Source organism: Tamandua tetradactyla, chromosome 16 (genome assembly GCF_023851605.1).
Source record: "Tamandua tetradactyla isolate mTamTet1 chromosome 16, mTamTet1.pri, whole genome shotgun sequence".
In the NCBI taxonomy this organism is placed as follows: domain Eukaryota; kingdom Metazoa; phylum Chordata; class Mammalia; order Pilosa; family Myrmecophagidae; genus Tamandua; species Tamandua tetradactyla.
Genome location: NC_135342.1, coordinates 1,209,100 through 1,216,936, shown reverse-complemented (window position 1 = coordinate 1,216,936; position 7,837 = coordinate 1,209,100).

The window sequence follows — 7,837 nt, the reverse complement described above, 5'->3', positions numbered from 1 at the left end:
GGCCAGTGCTTCCTTGACCAGACAACTGGGCACATAAACCTAACCATCACAGTGTCCCAAGCCAATGGACTCTTAAGGCATTTATTTGCTATGGCAGGATCTCATCCTTTTATAGGACTTGCTCCCTGCCATCTAGCACACGTTTCACATTTAAGTATCTAGGGTACTTGCTGCCTCACCAGGTTCAGGAACATAATATCATGGTAAAAGATCAAAATGATGATCTGTGGAATATCAAAATGATCATGTTCCCTCCAGATTGTATTAAGATAGATAGCACAATAATTGGAATAGCTATAGAGCAAAGTAGTAAACATATACTGTTGTCCCTGTCATGTTAAGACAGTGCTTCTGATCATCTTTCCCTCAAATTGATGCCATGGTTGACATGTCAATTTATAGTTTAGATTGTAGCCTATGTACTAAGGCATGAAAATGAAAGTAATAGCTTAAAGAATGAAATGGAAGTGAAATTTTATGTGTTCCCATGACATTTTTTATGTAGAAAAAAATTAATATGGTTGCTGGATACAAGGTCATGATCCCTTTGTTTAATTGTTAGACCTTTGTAAAAGATTTCCTGAAATTAAATTAGCCTTACTTATTAATTCAATTTAATACTGGCCTTAATGTTAATTACAGAAATTAAATTACTGTTTAGGTGATCCATTGATTCATTATATGCATCTTTAAAATTAGTATTGGTTAGGGTGAGGCACAGTGGCTCTGCAGGCAGAGTTCTTGCCTACCATGCTGGAGACCTGGGTTTGATTCCCCGTGCCTGCTCATGCAAAAAAAAAAAAAAAAAAAAAAAAATAGTATTGATTATAAAAGACGGCACTTGCTAAAAATTTAATTTCATTGAACATTTGTTTTTATAATTCTGTAACAGGTTGATGTTAGTAGTTAAACTCATTGAACAGTGCAGAAAAGTCAAATTAATTAGATTTTCATGTTACAACCTGTAACAGGGCTGGGACTACTGGAACTGTATAATATCTTACACCATCAAATTACCTAATATTGCCTGGCCCATCACAGGAGCTTAGCCTTACATAATGAATTAATAAATTGATTAATATTTTGCAGAGAACAAAACCATGGGACCGTGTGAGAAATGTAGAAAAAATTACTTTATCTCAGCAGGGTAAAACAGAGCCTGGAGGCAGTTATTACTAAAGAGCACAAAGAGTCTAAATATGGGGAAACATGGTTCCACAAGCACAATAATGTTTATCTGCCATAGGCTTGGATTATCAAAGATTGTTACATAAAGTACCAAGATGGAAGAGAGTAAGGAGAAGATGACAAAGGTATATCAGGAACAGAACAATATGGGTGGCTCTGGTCTCAGGGCAGTTTGGGAGACAACTGCATGCTGTAAATGTATTGGACTTGACTCCCTGTGCCTGGAGAGGATGCTAAGCATGGAGCCACCAGCCCAAATCATAAGGTCAAACACAGATCATCAATGAAAAAGACCATGAACACATACAGTGGAGTTGCATTTGTGCCAAAACAAATCTTGAGCAGTACCCAAAATTCATTGTTTCAGTTATAGTTCTGCAGTTACTAGGACCAGTCACTTATGAGAATCATGTTTATCAGAAGATGCACAAACCCTGTAGTGTAAACAGGAGGGATCAGTGTTGTTGTGATTTGATGATTAAGCTCCATCAACCTATTACTTCTGGGAATGGAAGTAACTTAGACAGGTGGCATACAGGGAAATCTCCTAGGCTACTCGATAAATGTAGGAAACAAATTGACATCCAATGGCATTTAGTAAATATTTCAACCCAAACAATACCATTAGACTTCCTTTTGAGATAATAGCCAAGGAGTTGGTTAAAGCCTGGTGCTTTAAAATCAGGTTTTCAGGGTCCATAATCTGTCCCATGAATACAGAGAAATGAGGAATTGCCAAGAATTCACATTCCAGTCTGGGGAAAGAGATTCCTCATTGCTAAATCCCTGGGAATTATTCTGTCCCCACCTAAAAGAAGATGAATTTACTAGGTTCAAAGACCCTGAAGAGAAAATTGCAAGTGTGAGTTGCTTTTATTAAGGCAGCTTAAGTCAAATGCTCATCTCTTCATATTTATGAATCTTTCTCACTGATAAATATCTTCCAAAAATATGTTCTTTATATTAATAAGTACCCTAATTGATCTATGTGGAACATATTATATATTTAAAAATAAAGCTTAATATGTGAGATATTTAATACCAACTTTTAAAAATTATGCTCATTTACCCAAATGTTTGTGACATGTTCAAATCACTGTTGATTGTTGTGGTTATTTCAAAGTCCCCCCCTCCTTTTTTAAAGGATTATTCCTATAGCCTAATTTCACCTAAGAATAAAGATGAAAATACCCCAACTATGCGTAAACAAACTGATAACTTTTTAAAATGACCACTGTATAAAAAATACACTTACAGGATGCAAGAATTGTTCCATATCAACATAGTGAAGCAGGAAACTATTCTCCATTTATGTCAGAAACAAGGTTACAATGGTCACGCAAAACTTTTATTCTGTAGTCAATTGTGGTAGTTTGAAACTATACATACCCCCAGAAAAACGATTCTTTTATTTACACAAGTCAATTGTGGGAATAAATCCATTGAAAGTAGGACCTTTTGATTAGACTATTTCAGTTAAATCTGACCCACCTAAATCAGGATAGGTCTTTTATGGACATGTTGGGGGTGGTGCATGAACCAGGAATTGAGTCCAGGTCTCCCAAATGACAGGTGAGCATTATACCCCCGAATCATCCATGCACCCTTGAGGGGCCCCTTTTTTAAAAATTTTTTATTGCAATTTCCAGAACATTAGAGACTAGAAGGAATAGTATTATTTCATCATCACAATTGACTATGTTTTCTTTTTGTGAAAAATAACATATATACAAAAAAGCAATAAATTTCAAAGCACAACACAACAATTAGCTGTAGAACAGATTTCAGAGTTTGGTATGGGTTATAACTCCACAATTTTAGATTTTTACTTCTAGCTGTCTTAAGATACTGAAGACTAAAGGAAATATCAATATAATGATTCAGCAATCATACTCATTTGTTAAACCCTACCTTCTCTGTATAACTTCACCACCACCTTTGATTTTTCTTCCACTCTTTAGAGGTATTTGTGCTATGCCCATTCTACTCCTATTTATTTTTTATCCATTTTTTTTTTAGTCATCTGTATATACCCCGGATAAAAGGAGCAACAGACACAAGCTTTTCACAATCACGTGGTCAAATTGTAAAAGATATATCATTATACAATTATCTTCAAGAATCTAGGCTACTGGAACACAGCACTACCATTTCAGGTACTTCCCTCCAGCCACCCCAATACACCATAAACAAAAAAGGGATATCTATATAATGCATAAGAATAACCTCCAGGATAATCTCTCAACTCTGTTTGAAATCTCTCAGCCAGTGAAAACTTTGTCTCATTTCTCTCTTCCCCTTTTGGTCAAGAAGTCTTTCTTAATCCTCAGGAAGGGGTCTTAATCCTATTACTGGTGTATTTTATAAGAGAATAAAATTCAGAGCAAGGAAGCTACAGAAACAATAACCTGAAGTCAATGAAACCTGGAAAAACAGGGAAAGAGCAGCAGATGCCTCTGTGTATCTTGCTGTGTGGCAATGGGGTCAAGGATCACCGGCAGCCAGTGTTCAGGAAGAATGCAGCACCCTGATGATGCCTTGATTTGGACATTTTCATGACCTCAAAACTATGAGTGCAATTTCCTTTTCTTCCAGTTCTGCCAAATGCTACAATCAGAAGTATAGAATCTTTGTGCTTGCTATTTAACCACTTGACACTTAGTTGCTAATGTGCATATGATGGAACTGGAATCTTGCTGCCAAGGGGTAAAAGTGGGAATGTCAGTTGCTACTAAATCATTGTTTAACAACAACAACAAAAAAAACACTCCTAATATACTGTTGTCATTGTTGCTATCTGATTCCATAGCAGTAGTCATTAAATTGGAAACAAACATTGCAACATAACAAAAAATTGTGTAGTAATTACTAACACCATTCTTAATACAGCCTTACCCATACATACCTCCTTGAACAACTTCATAATTTGTCAAGAAAGAAAGTTTGCAGCATAAGCATGTGGTGTGTGTCAGGTATTAGAAAATAAAACTTGACTTACAAAATGGATTCTGTGGCATGGGGGCCCCTTCAGTTTCTCTCCTTCAGCAGCTCCTCTAACAGGACCTAATGTGCTGACAAGATAGATGAGCATAAACATGACAACACCTCACCTGCCTGAGGCCAGACCAGATAACCACAGGCATGATCTGCACCAGTCTGATAGACCCCGGTGATGCCTGTGGCCACACGTCACCCTCCAGCCCTCTTGTCATGTTTTTTCCTTTAAAACCACGAGCTGTAAGAAAAAGAGTTGGAGCCATTTTTCCTTTTCTTTCGCCAGCAGGTTTTGCTGGCTCCCACCTGCCTGTTCTCCCTTTGCTCTCAATCTGTTTCTCTCTTTCTCAATAAACTGTTAAGCTTTAATTTGCTGTCTCAGATGTAATGCTTTGATGAATCTGTGCCTAACATAAATGGTGCCAAAATCCAGGATGAAGTTCTGACTAACAGCTTAGCTTTCTGGCCCCTCAGAGCTATGGGACTGCCTTCCAGTTGACCCCTTTTGCAGATGGGACTGAGGCCTGAGTTTCCAGTCTCTCAGAGCTATGGGAGCAGCCCTCCAGTCGCCCCATCCACCAAACTGGCAGGGTTGCTGTGGTTTCCATGTGTCTGACAGCTTAAGTTTCTGTCTCACACCATCTTAATGTGATGCCAGCTCAATCCATGGCATTCAAATAACTACAACTAATTTGGTCCTAGGTAAGTCATGCCTTTCTGCCCAGATTGCCTCATGAGAGTTTTGTTCTGTGTCTTGGCAACACCTTGGCCCACCTCAGTGCACCTGGCTTAAACCCAAGCTTGGTCTAAATGCTCCATCTCTATGAGTGTTTTCCTGTGTAGTGGTAAAAAAAACAACAACTTGGGGGACACCCTGAGTGAAAGACTGCACATTTTCCTAATCCCTGACAACAAACCAGGGACACCTGCTTTATTGTTGTGATTGGATCTTGAATCTGGGTAAATTAGCCTCACTTAAAGCTACAGTGGCCCATAAACTCCCAGTGGAGCCAGTGACTTCCATAAGCCTTCTGTCTGCAGGGCCCCAACAAGAGCCAGTGCATCCCAAATGCAAGTCCCTAGGGAGACAGTATGCCTTCAATGGAACTGGTAACCATCAGCTTCAAGAGGAGCAGTTGAACATAAGTCTTCATGAGCAGACCTCCATAAGCCTCCTGCAAGCAAAATCCCTGGCACATAGCAAACCTCCCCCTCCATATTAAAAATTAGCAAATAATCATGGTTAATACCATAACAATTCCTGATTAAACCCCTCTCAGATGTTTACTTCATAATCTCGGTAGATCCCAATTTAAAAAAAAAGAAAACAAAACAAAAACAAACAACCCTTATTTTTCTCTGCAATTCAGCTTGGCTACAATACCCTTTTAAGCAGCAAAAATGTTGCCCCACAACCTGGCACTCTTGATTAACAAATGGCCTAAAAGTTCTCCTCCCAATCTTAACTTTATTTCTCTGTGCTATTCTATCACGTAAGTGTTTCATGTCTGTTTAATTGTTAACTAATGTATTTGGTATGTTAAATATTTAATGCCTACTTGTTGGCTAATGTGGTCAATCTAATTATTAATTGGTATGGTCCTGCATTTATATTAGTCAAATGTTCATACCTGGCTTCTAATTGCAGAAATTCTTTTAAAAAGGGAACATTTATGCTGTATTAAAAACTAAAAGCATTTTAGTTATGAGTCTATAAAAAGGTTTTATTTCTGTAACATAATCTAACCTCAATATAATTTAAGTGAAAATATTATAAGTGAAATATTAAGTATGTTATTTCATACCATTTTTACAAAAAATGAAGATGGGCTGAGATGGCATATTCAATCCTTTATTTATCCCTCTCAAAAATATTTATGTTCCTATTTTTCTTTTAAATAAGTAAAATACTCATATATTTAACATTGGATAAATTCCTAAAAATTTAACAATATTCTCACTGTCAATGTTATATCCTAATATTAATATATATAATGTTAAGCAATGGTATGGTGTTAATCGTGATTTTAATTACTTTAAAAGACTACAAATCATAAAAACAGCCAATTATCAGTTGCACTGATTTGCTCTAGTACATCTCTAAAAATATATGTGCTCAACTTAAAAAAGAGTTAAACAAATAAATATATATTACATTTTATCTGTTAAATGGCATAACTCTGGCAAATGTATAAAAATATAATGGAACAAAACCTCTGCTATAATTTCTTAATATAAAACAACATCTAATGTTTTTATTTCTAAAAAATCTCCATTTAAAAATACTTATAAAAATTCAAGCTCAACTGTGTTCCAGTAGACATGTTTCTTCAAGATGATTGTATAATAATATAGCTTTCACAATGTGACTGTGTGATTGTGAAAAACTTGTGTCTGATGCTCTTTTTATCTACCTTGTTGACAGATGAGTAAAACATTTGGATTAAAAATAAATAAATAACAGGGGAAAAATGTTAAAATAAATTTAGTTGATTGAAATGCTAGTGATCAATGAAAAGGAGGGGTAAGGGATATGTTATTGTATGAATTTTTTTCTGTTTTCATTTTATTTCTTTTTCTGAATTGATACAAATGTTCTAAGAAATGACCATGATGATGAATATATAACTACATGATGATATTGTCAATTACTGATTATATATGTAGAATGGAATGATCATATGGTAAGAATGTTGGTGTTGGTATGTTGATATGTTTAATAAAATAAAATTTAAAAACATCAAAGCTCAGATTGCAAGTGTTAACTATTATCATTACATTCTAAGGTACTTTACTCTTTATAACCCTCAAACTCCAATTAAAAATGTAATGAAACTCATGTGGTTAAACCAAAATAACTCAATATACAAGGTAAAACATAATATTGTCTGTATTTTAAAGATTTGACATTTGTGTGAGATAAAAAAATGTTTATTTTGTCCAAAATTTGCACTATCTAATTTAACCTGTCTAGTAAATTAAACAAAATAATTGAACTTTATTTAATATAAAACCTGGGGTAGGAAACAAAATCTTAATGTTTTGCACAAGATAATGTTTTATACTCTACATTTCAGAGTGTTTGGGGCCTAAAAATGAAAAGCGTCTGCAAAGTCCCTTGAGGAACTCGGAAAAATAAAACTATTAGAAATTTCCCAGAAAGTCAAAGCCTCAATTTTAAGGCTTTCCCTTATGAGACTTATTTCTATAATCATAAACTAAACCAACATAGAATTAGGCCCTTAGAGCCATCTCCAGAAGATCTCTGCTGTTGCTAAAACGTGGTCTTTCTCTGAGCAAAACTCTGAGCTTCTCCTCAATGTGGGACATAATTTTCAGGAATATAAACATGACAACAAACAGTGTGAAATGCAACTAATCTTATCATTGCAGGACATGGCTGGCCCTGACACTGAGAGACATAAGCTCCAAAAATGAGCCTGGCCCTGACATGGATGAACTGACCAAAAGAAGGAAAAATGAAGTTTCAATGGCTAAGAAATTTCATATTGAGTTGAGAAGTTATTCTGGAGGTTAACTCTTATGAAAACTTCAGCCAGATATTATAAATTGCTGCAATACAGCAAACCCCAAACAACAATGTTCCTAGAAGCCCTAAAAAAATTCTAGTGCTCTATAAAATTTATTTATTAAG